General features: G+C 40.2%; 1 pseudogene; it reads right to left on the bottom strand.

The window, feature by feature from the left end:
• LOC116256641 (cyclin-dependent kinase C-2-like) overlaps positions 1-9,107 on the bottom strand; it is a 33,311-nt pseudogene extending 24,204 nt beyond the window's left edge.
• Between the last annotated feature and the right edge of the window lie 3,102 nt (positions 9,108-12,209).

Below are 12,209 nucleotides of genomic sequence, written 5' to 3'. Positions count from 1 at the left end.
CAAGGGAATGGAGACCACACTCTATTTGTGAAGAAAAAAGAGGGCAAGGAAGGCAGGGTCACTCTTTTACTTGTCTATGTGGATGACATGATTGTCACATGAGATGATGAGGAGGAGATCATCAAGTTAAAAGTGTTACTGGCTGCTGAATTTGATCTTAAGGATCTTGGCAAACTGAGGTATTTTCTTGGTATTGAAATTGCTAGATCTAGAACTAGCCTTGTGCTAAACCAAAGGAAATACACATTAGACCTGTTGGAGGAGACTAGTAAGTTGGGGTGCAGACCTGCTTCTACCCCACTTGATGCTGGACACAAGTTAAGCCTCAGAGATGGAGAGCTGCTCTGTGAAGAAGCTAAGGGAAGATATCAACGTCTGGTTGAAAAGTTGATTTATTTTACCCTTACAAGACCAGATATCACTTTTGCAGTGAATGTACTGAGTCAATTCATGCATGCACCTACTGATGCACATCTGAAGGCTGTGGACATAATACTGTGCTATTTGAAGAAAAATCCTGGCAAGGGACTCTTCAATGTGAAACAAGAGACTTTAGAGATCGAGGGCTATTCCGATGCAGACTGGGCAGGTTGTGTTGATACTAGATGGTCTACTACAAGGTATTGTGTCTACTTGGGAGGAAACCTTGTTGTTTGGAGGAGTAAGAGACAAGATGTGTGTTCTCGATCTAGTGTAGAGGCAGAGTATAGAGCCATTGCTATGGGAGTGTCAGAGTTACTATGGCTGAAAATATTACTGATTGATATCAGAATAGAGATTGAAGGACCTATGAAGATGTACTACGACAACAAGTCTACAATCAACTTAGCCAACAACTCTGTACTACATGACAGAACAAAGCATGTTTAGATTGACCGTCACTTCATCTGTGAAAGGATTGATGCTAAAGAGTTAATCCTACTTTACATGAAGTCTGAAGACCAAACTGCTGATGTTTTGACGAAAGCTCTGTCCTCGACCTCGTTCGAGAGAAATGTATCTAAGTTGGGCATGTTTGATATGTATGCCCAACTTGAGGGGGAGTGTTGAAGCATGTTAAATGGGTTTCAGGACCCGGTCTCGATCCCTACCCGATCCATCGTGTAGCCGTTATTGGGCCTTACTTAAGGGTTGTAACCTTAATTTTGAGAAGTTAATGAAATCTTAAGAGAGAGAGAGTCTGGATGCTAGTGGGCGCCAGTTCCTCCTCGTCCATGGTTTTTTCCCTCCTGCTGAGGGCTTTTCCACGTTACATCGTGTTCATCGTATTCCTTTGTTCTTGATCCTCGTGTTTCTATAACAAGGAATCTTTGAAACTCCCGGCCAGTTAACCTCATCAGGTGATCCACATAGTTCAAATATTTTATTCAACTGCTCTGGCTAGAATTATCAGGAAAAGGAAAGTTTCAATCATAGAGAAGAAGAGGAAGACCAACATAGAATATATAATGGAAACACCATGACGCATGTGTGTGTGTTTTTTTTTATTGGTGTGTGGTGCGGGGGGGGGGGGGGAGGGGAATATATGGATTTGTTTTACACCTCCTTATTGAGTTTATTTTAGTCAGACCGCTTTGATCAACTCAAACTAACCTCATAGAAAAGAAGAGGACCAACATAGAACATATAATGGAAACAGTATGGATCAATTTATGTAAACCACAAAATTGAGAGATTGTATACCTTATGTAGAAGAAGAAACACTAAAGCACTCTTTTCCCAAATACAAATGGATTTCCCACACGTAAATTTCAATTCAAACCAGCAGTTTCACCCTCGATTTATTTCAAAATTGCTCTCCAAAATCAGCAAAAACTGCCCCCCCCCCCCCCAAAGCTCTTAGAAGTGATAGAAGAGAAAACGATCAAAAGGGACACTGTACCCCTTTCTTAAGAATTGCTCAGTATTGTAAGATATGGGCTGTATTAGTTGTATCATATCATACAACAACGATATTGTTCCGATACACCTACTATACACATGCAAATCATGAGCATCATAAGTGTATCGTATAGGTTTTGCTGCCCTTTATGACATGTATTATAAAATACGCCTCACTGCATATAAATATAAAAAATAGGGAGCCTATGCACTAGAAGACCAATGACGCTCTATGACTTTCAGGCCAGGGCCTAGTCACCAAAGCACCGAGCAGGCAAGCTACTCGACAGGTCAAATGGCCTAGTTGGTGGTATGACAAATGAGGATCTAACACAAGCCATAGTACGAGTCAAATGCTCTAAACAACAACAACAACAACAATAATAATAATAAAGTTAAAAGCTAACGACTCTTTCAAACCCTTTCCTTAGCAAACCTTAAAAGAGAAATAAACAAAAATACTGTCTAGGTTTCACAATAAAACAAATTGTGATGGGAACATGGAAAGGGGAAGATGGAAAATTCATAAAACTCAGCATCAGTGGAATATGTCTGAGGGGTTTCATCTATTCTATGAATGAACTAGTGGTTTGGTAATAAAAAGGACAACATTTTTCAAAAACAGAGAGGGGCTGGGAGTTCCTCATTTGCCCATGAAGTCAGGAAACATTACAAGAGATGTCAAGTGTTTACTTTTCAATAGTTTATAAATCATCAATTTAAATCATAAGTAGAAAGTGCTCGTGTTGTGCAAATGATATGCCTTTCATTTACCCCCAATACCGTACAAGCATCGGGATTCATTTCGCATCAATGTTGTTGAATCTCAAGAAGGGAAGCCTATAAATTTCCAAAAAATGAACATAAAGTAATCATCCCCAACGTCTTAGGAAATAAAAAAGAAGAGCAGATATTGACCCAAGGATCGCACATCCATGAAAGATTGTCGTATTTCAATTCCTTTGAGTTTAGCTTTCATGTCATTTATCTCTTGACAGACACCTTTTTTTGTTTTTCTTGGTTTTGCTTCTTTTTCTTCCTTTTTTTCTGCATTTGGCTTTTTGCCTTTTCATTTTTTCTTGCTTTTGATTTTCTTTTTCAGGCCGACTTTCACCTTTGAGGGAATACCTCACCACCCCAAAGGCTACTACGAAGCTCCGCCGCATTGATGGTCAGTTGTAGTTTTGTCACATATCAACCCGTTTCACCTTGCGGGTTTTCAACATGCCAAAAGTTCATAAGTCGTTATGTTTGTGGCATAGACATAAATCAACCTATATATCTACCCGGTACTCTTGATTATTAAACCAGAGGAACAACTAGTCCCGAGCCCATCTCTCAACTCTTATTTTGCTACCTGCCAATATTTTATAAGGCATTATGGCTTTTTTCTTAGGATATTTTCCTGTTAAACCCTTACAGACACTTGATCACTAGAGCCAATACCATCTCCTAGTCTTGACTTTCTTAGCTTCATAGGATTTTTCCAGATTTTCTCTTCTAATGATTGACAACAAAAAAAACTTGAAAGTTTCCTTTTACTTGGGCAAGTAGTAAAAAAATTTTCCCTTTCAAAAAAGTACTTGACATCAAATGGCATATCACCTGGAAGTAGGAACTCTCTTCTACTAAAAGAGGAATTTTTATGAAACCAGACTGATTTGTTGGGTAGAAGAAGAACTTCATATGCTCCCCTATAGAAGTAGGGAAGATCAAACTATGGAATTCAAAAATCGAACTATCGAATTCAAAAATCAAATACAAATAATCTATTCTACTCTATCCCCGCCTATCTAATCACTCCTCCCTTGCACCTTATGCTAAATAAATGAAGAATTCAAGTAAAAAAAATAAAACAGTTTATATGAACATAAACACATCCTAAAAACGAAGAAGTGAACCTATATTTACTAAGTTGAACCCTTACCAACTATAAGATATAAAATTTCACTAAAAAAAATGAAAACAACAAAGCAAACCTTTCCACCAATGTCGTGTGAGGTTAATGACTAAAGATCCAAAATTCTAAAAAAAATGAAGAACACTAAATAATGTTGCAAATCCAACCTAACTAGTCCAACTGAAAACTGGTGGCCATTTTACACATGCCAAAGAAGTTTTAGATACAAAAAAAAAATTTGAAGGTCGTTTTTATATTTAAAAACGATTTTTAATTTAGTGAAAATTCTATCAGAAACACTGGACAACAGCTACAATTCCTAGTCTACTTCAAAAATGATCATACAAATAAAAGTTCAATGTTCTCCAGAACCTTAGGCCATCTCCCCTTCGCACAAGGGGCGCCTGGCTTAGTAATTTGGAGCCCAAAGCACATCCAGGGCTAATTGCAGAAGAATCAATAGAAAAGCACCAAACCTGAGATTTTTTTTGTTTTAAAAAAGAAGAATTAGTGATAGTCCAAGATTAGTTCGCCCATCTAAAGGGCTCCCCACACTGATTCACTGATCTTCCTGTATGCTAACAAAGAGGCATTACTATGTTCAAGTCATTTCAGCCTTTGACGTGAAGGGATTGCAAAGTGGCATATTGCGGAGAAGCAGCTGGCGAAAGAACTTCAGAACCGCTACACCATACAAACAACCCAACCATTCCTATGCAAAAATGAATAGGGATTGATTGTGTTCACTAGATATTAAGTTCAAATCCCAAACTTTCATAGAAGTGTACCAAAAATTGTACTTGGAGCATGCAATTCAACTAAAAAAGACAGATTACGTGCCCCGAGGCATGTAAATACAATAAAAGAAAATGTAATGGTGAGTAATTATGACTATGGCACGATATTTGAACTTACAAAAAGTAAACCAGGAATATCATGAAATTGGACTGCATAGCTACTACGAAGATCCTAGTCACAAGACAAAACCCACATAACCCATCCATATTGACAAGTTCATCATCGGCAGTCAAGCTATGATAAACATCGAAGAGAAAATCACACATTCTTGTAAGAATTGCTCAGTATTGTAAGATAGGGCTGTATCAGTTGTATTGTATCATACAGGAGCGATATCGTTCCAATACACCTACTATACACATGCAAATCATGAGCATCATAAGTGTATCGTATAGGTCTTGCTGCCCTTTATGACATGTATTATAAAATACGCCTCACTGCATATAAATATAAAAAAAGGGAGCCTATGCACTAGAAGACCAATGACGCTCTATGACTTTCAGGCCTGGGCCTAGTCACCAAAGCACTGAGCAGGCAAGCTACTCGACTGGTCAAATGGCCTAGTTGGTGGTATGACAAATGAGGATCTAACACAAGCCATAGTACGAGTCAAATGAGGATAATAATTTTTTAAATTATCTTTTTCATAAAATGTTTGCCTGTACAGTTAGTCCATCCCCTCTCCAGTCAGTTACGACTAACACCGGAAACTATTATCAATTCCAAAAATGATAAGACAACGGAAAAAGGGGACGTTAATGACTTGCCTTGGGGCTTTTCATTCTAAATTCAAATGTTACATCATGAAAACGATTTAATGCAAGAGGATAAAAACTATAGATTAAGTGTTGGAACTTGGTGAGCAAAGTAATACATGTATAATTTTTCTGCTATTTTCAGTCGTGAATCACTAAGTTGGATCAGTTTCATCTGCTTTTCATCCAATATTATGGTTTACAGTTGTCAAAAATCATAAGCTTGTGCAGGCACCTCATTCTTTCCAGGCAAGATTGGCTTCCCATTTAGTCGCTCAGCAAAAATACAACAAACTGACCACATGTCCACAGCTGGCCCATACTTAGTGGAGCCAAGCAGCAACTCTGGAGGTCTGCCAATGAACTCAACGATTACAAAAGAGAAACTGTGTCCAAAAACCAACATCAACATGATTGACAACAAGATATGACAGGTTACCTGTACCAAAGAGTTATGATGACACGGTTTGTGAGATTTCCATTATGGTCACTAGAAAAAGATCTAGCTAAGCCAAAATCTGCAAGCTTCAAATGCCCTTCATTGCCAATTAGAAGATTGGAACCTGCACAGGAGAGAAAGCAGGACACCGAAATAGTTAGATGGGAAACAAACAAGCCAAGAAGACATTGCAGTATATTCTATGGGGTGAAAATAACAACAATGCTGTCTAGTGACCTTTAATATCACGATGAAGAACTTGATTAACATGGCAATAGTAAAGTCCCGTTAACAGCTGCCTCATGTAACACTGAGATATACATAGAAGAATTTATATAAATAAGAATATATTCAATTGAGGTACTGACCACGATTAAGTGTGTTAAAGTGAATTTCTTAAGCTAAAGAGAAGTTTGCCCTTATCTGGGGAACTGTAAACTGCATTCCAGGTCTATCTGATAACCTAGTCAAATCATGGTCCATGTATTCAAATACCATATAAATGCTTCCCCTGTATTTATTGCCATCTGCACAAAAATTAATGTTTCAAAATGTAACAGATAAAGGAAAAAATATGATAATGGAATTTTAAATGCACTAAGAAATACCTGGCCTTCTGTGTTCATCTTTTTCAGGTCCTGGTAATTAGATATAGAGAATATATGATCAATGACCAACTAAAGTGATCAGAATTGAAGAATACCTTATTGAAGAAATAGAACCTGGAGATGTCACAATCTCTTTTAACTAAATGATGTTCTCGTGATGCAACTTCTTTAAAATTTTGATTTCACGTATAGCGGTTATAGGAAACTGCAATTGTAACAAAAAGAGTCAAAACTAAATAAAATGCATCCATCATGTTAACATGTCCTATTAGACAGTAAAGTAGCTAATCGGCATATGGAACTTTTACGATGTCTTCATTATAGTACGTCAAGGGTCAGGACCCTATTTTATTGATTAATGGTTATCCGCTTGTAAATAAAAATGGATGCCCATTTTCCATATATCTATCCATTAAATCTTTCTATGTTAATTTGATATGCCTATATCCCGTGCATCTAACAGTTTGTTCTTATTGGCTGTGAAAAACTATCTGATGCCTGTGTCTATGTGCTACTGAAAATGCAGCCATTTTGTTACTATGAACATACATGCGACCACATGGAATATCCTAACCCTGGTTATCCTAAGGTCATACTCTCAGTTACAATTGATACGGTGTGAAATCAAGAAGCAAATCACCAATGCATAGCACCAAACAGAAATCTCTTTGCACATTAACAGAAAATTCTTCGTGTAAATATCTACTAAAACCCTAATAGCCAGTCCAAAAGGGAAAAATAGAAACATAAACAGTTGATCAACCCAGACAAAGAAAGCCGTGAAAAGCCTCTTGAAGACCTCGAAGGAAACGCAAGTAACCCCAACCCAACTTTAGGCAATCGGCCAAGACATTTCGCGAAAACCAAACCCACACAGTTGAACACCAAAAAAGAGACCACCCAGTGTCACTGATTGCTCAAATTGCGGCAAAACATAGGAAAGGAAAGCAATAAATCATCATTGAAAAAGAGGAGAGAAAGTGATGCTTCGAATTACCCGTAGGTGCCCTCGCCGATCTGCTCGAGCTTCTCGAAGCAATCGACGCTCCGCGATCCCCACGAGGGAGAATCATCGAGGTTCAGCTGCCCGGGTGCGGCTGCCGCCATCTGTCGCTGCTTCCCACCCTCCTGCCCCCACTTGAGGTGTCGTCAAGGAAAGCACCGAAAGCCTTGCACGCCTATTTCAAGCACTCTCCTTATCTCTTCCCCTCCTCTTCGTCCTCCTCCACCTGCTCCTCCTTCTGCTTCTGCTGCTGCATGTCAATAGGAAGGGATGAAGCAGAGACAGTTTCTGCAGATGGTTTTCCCAATTCGAAGAGGATGAAGAAGAAAGCAAAAGTACGGGGATGCGACGACCTTGGCTTCTTTGCCAGTAAATCCAAGAGCAACAACGTAATTTACTCAGCCTTCAGGAATGGCTCTCCATCCACGAGCCGCCTAGGCTAGAGATATTCAGGATGTTTGTAAAACCAAAAGGGCATGTTTCGTCAAAATATTTGTCGTATGAAACGCAACAATAATCTGATAGCCACTTCATTAAGAATGACGCTCATGTTTACGTTTGTAGAAACATATTCCCTACTGATATAATTATTATTTTTTATTCATAGGTGAGCGGGTGCCTTGATCGTCTTAAACTAAAAACAATAGTTTAATCTGATATAATCATATGGATACTTATAAATCATGTTTCTTGAAAATAAAATCATTATTAAAATTCGTTTCTTACGCACTGATATGGATCAAGAAAAAGAGTTCATAGAGAAATGCCCAAAACTGATCAAAATTAAACGATGTGCCAATTGAAACCCTAAACTGATTGAAAGAAGTATTGAGAGAGCGAGGCATGGATGGAGAGACAGAGAGAGTAAAAGGAGGTCATCACCTTTTCACCCGGCTGAGATGGTCGGAGACCTCGTCGCTGGAGCTGGTGGCGCCCGCTGCACGGCTTCGGGAAAGGAGCGAAAAGGAGAGCACGAAAATGAGAAAAGGAGAAGAGAAGAAAGGAAGAAGGTCGGAGAGTCGAGAGAGATGGCAGCGAGAGGGAGAGGGAGAGGGAGAGGAGAGAGACTGGGAGTGGAAGCTCTTCGTAGCCACAATCTTTTTTTCAACCTACTGCCATTGGTCCACCACAATTGATACGGTGTGAAATCAAGAAGCAAATCACCAATGCATAGCACCAAACAGAAATCTCTTTGCACATTAACAGAAAATTCTTCGTGTAAATATCTACTAAAACCCTAATAGCCAGTCCAAAAGGGAAAAATAGAAACATAAACAGTTGATCAACCCAGACAAAGAAAGCCGTGAAAAGCCTCTTGAAGACCTCGAAGGAAACGCAAGTAACCCCAACCCAACTTTAGGCAATCGGCCAAGACATTTCGCGAAAACCAAACCCACACAGTTGAACACCAAAAAAGAGACCACCCAGTGTCACTGATTGCTCAAATTGCGGCAAAACATAGGAAAGGAAAGCAATAAATCATCATTGAAAAAGAGGAGAGAAAGTGATGCTTCGAATTACCCGTAGGTGCCCTCGCCGATCTGCTCGAGCTTCTCGAAGCAATCGACGCTCCGCGATCCCCACGAGGGAGAATCATCGAGGTTCAGCTGCCCGGGTGCGGCTGCCGCCATCTGTCGCTGCTTCCCACCCTCCTGCCCCCACTTGAGGTGTCGTCAAGGAAAGCACCGAAAGCCTTGCACGCCTATTTCAAGCACTCTCCTTATCTCTTCCCCTCCTCTTCGTCCTCCTCCACCTGCTCCTCCTTCTGCTTCTGCTGCTGCATGTCAATAGGAAGGGATGAAGCAGAGACAGTTTCTGCAGATGGTTTTCCCAATTCGAAGAGGATGAAGAAGAAAGCAAAAGTACGGGGATGCGACGACCTTGGCTTCTTTGCCAGTAAATCCAAGAGCAACAACGTAATTTACTCAGCCTTCAGGAATGGCTCTCCATCCACGAGCCGCCTAGGCTAGAGATATTCAGGATGTTTGTAAAACCAAAAGGGCATGTTTCGTCAAAATATTTGTCGTATGAAACGCAACAATAATCTGATAGCCACTTCATTAAGAATGACGCTCATGTTTACGTTTGTAGAAACATATTCCCTACTGATATAATTATTATTTTTTATTCATAGGTGAGCGGGTGCCTTGATCGTCTTAAACTAAAAACAATAGTTTAATCTGATATAATCATATGGATACTTATAAATCATGTTTCTTGAAAATAAAATCATTATTAAAATTCGTTTCTTACGCACTGATATGGATCAAGAAAAAGAGTTCATAGAGAAATGCCCAAAACTGATCAAAATTAAACGATGTGCCAATTGAAACCCTAAACTGATTGAAAGAAGTATTGAGAGAGCGAGGCATGGATGGAGAGACAGAGAGAGTAAAAGGAGGTCATCACCTTTTCACCCGGCTGAGATGGTCGGAGACCTCGTCGCTGGAGCTGGTGGCGCCCGCTGCACGGCTTCGGGAAAGGAGCGAAAAGGAGAGCACGAAAATGAGAAAAGGAGAAGAGAAGAAAGGAAGAAGGTCGGAGAGTCGAGAGAGATGGCAGCGAGAGGGAGAGGGAGAGGGAGAGGAGAGAGACTGGGAGTGGAAGCTCTTCGTAGCCACAATCTTTTTTTCAACCTACTGCCATTGGTCCACCACAATTGATACGGTGTGAAATCAAGAAGCAAATCACCAATGCATAGCACCAAACAGAAATCTCTTTGCACATTAACAGAAAATTCTTCGTGTAAATATCTACTAAAACCCTAATAGCCAGTCCAAAAGGGAAAAATAGAAACATAAACAGTTGATCAACCCAGACAAAGAAAGCCGTGAAAAGCCTCTTGAAGACCTCGAAGGAAACGCAAGTAACCCCAACCCAACTTTAGGCAATCGGCCAAGACATTTCGCGAAAACCAAACCCACACAGTTGAACACCAAAAAAGAGACCACCCAGTGTCACTGATTGCTCAAATTGCGGCAAAACATAGGAAAGGAAAGCAATAAATCATCATTGAAAAAGAGGAGAGAAAGTGATGCTTCGAATTACCCGTAGGTGCCCTCGCCGATCTGCTCGAGCTTCTCGAAGCAATCGACGCTCCGCGATCCCCACGAGGGAGAATCATCGAGGTTCAGCTGCCCGGGTGCGGCTGCCGCCATCTGTCGCTGCTTCCCACCCTCCTGCCCCCACTTGAGGTGTCGTCAAGGAAAGCACCGAAAGCCTTGCACGCCTATTTCAAGCACTCTCCTTATCTCTTCCCCTCCTCTTCGTCCTCCTCCACCTGCTCCTCCTTCTGCTTCTGCTGCTGCATGTCAATAGGAAGGGATGAAGCAGAGACAGTTTCTGCAGATGGTTTTCCCAATTCGAAGAGGATGAAGAAGAAAGCAAAAGTACGGGGATGCGACGACCTTGGCTTCTTTGCCAGTAAATCCAAGAGCAACAACGTAATTTACTCAGCCTTCAGGAATGGCTCTCCATCCACGAGCCGCCTAGGCTAGAGATATTCAGGATGTTTGTAAAACCAAAAGGGCATGTTTCGTCAAAATATTTGTCGTATGAAACGCAACAATAATCTGATAGCCACTTCATTAAGAATGACGCTCATGTTTACGTTTGTAGAAACATATTCCCTACTGATATAATTATTATTTTTTATTCATAGGTGAGCGGGTGCCTTGATCGTCTTAAACTAAAAACAATAGTTTAATCTGATATAATCATATGGATACTTATAAATCATGTTTCTTGAAAATAAAATCATTATTAAAATTCGTTTCTTACGCACTGATATGGATCAAGAAAAAGAGTTCATAGAGAAATGCCCAAAACTGATCAAAATTAAACGATGTGCCAATTGAAACCCTAAACTGATTGAAAGAAGTATTGAGAGAGCGAGGCATGGATGGAGAGAAAGAGAGAGTAAAAGGAGGTCATCACCTTTTCACCCGGCTGAGATGGTCGGAGACCTCGTCGCTGGAGCTGGTGGTGCCCGCTGCACGGCTTCGGGAAAGGAGCGAAAAGGAGAGCACGAAAATGAGAAAAGGAGAAGAGAAGAAAGGAAGAAGGTCGGAGAGTCGAGAGAGATGGCAGCGAGAGGGAGAGGGAGAGGGAGAGGGAGAGGAGAGAGACTGGGAGTGGAAGCTCTTCGTAGCCACAATCTTTTTTATAGTTAAAAAATCTTTGATTCCGATCGGCGGGTCACCGACTCAGGTAGGGGTGAACTAGTTAACTCGGTTAGTGAACCAATTCAAGCTGAGGCATTTGTTCAATGAGTTCCAGCCGAGTTATTTGTTTAATGAGTCGAGCTCAAGTTCACAAGTTGGTTCGTTCAAATAATCGAGTTGAGTTCGATCTCAATATGTAACTGCCGAATCGAGCTCTAATCTTAATGGAGTTTGACAAACTTTAATCAAGTCAATATATGGAAACGAATTTACTAGTAAAGATAAAATCATGCCCTCATAAAATCTGGAAAAAAATGTTCATACAAAGTTAATAAAATATTGTCTACTTTGTACAAATGTCACATAGTCATCTTTCCATTCAAAATATTACAAACTGTTTGAGGCAAGTGCTTTGTCATTTCGGGGTGGAGCCAAGGTAGGGCCCCGGATGGGCCCTGAACCCCACCTCAATTTTTTTTTTAATTTTACATGTAAATTAAAAATCACTTGTTTTATATACAAATTTTGAAAAATTATTTATGCCCTAGTCAAAAATTAAAAACTTTAATCCATTCCGCCTCATGAAAAAATTTTGGCTCCGCCCCAGAGTTCCAGCAAAACTACTTGAACTTGAGGCACGCTATGCGGCATCTTTCTTGTTC

The sequence above is a fragment of the Nymphaea colorata genome, chromosome 6 (genome assembly GCF_008831285.2).
Source record: "Nymphaea colorata isolate Beijing-Zhang1983 chromosome 6, ASM883128v2, whole genome shotgun sequence".
Lineage (NCBI taxonomy): Eukaryota > Viridiplantae > Streptophyta > Magnoliopsida > Nymphaeales > Nymphaeaceae > Nymphaea > Nymphaea colorata.
The sequence above is the reverse complement of the archived record's forward strand: the minus strand, read 5'-3'. Positions and strand labels throughout refer to the sequence as shown.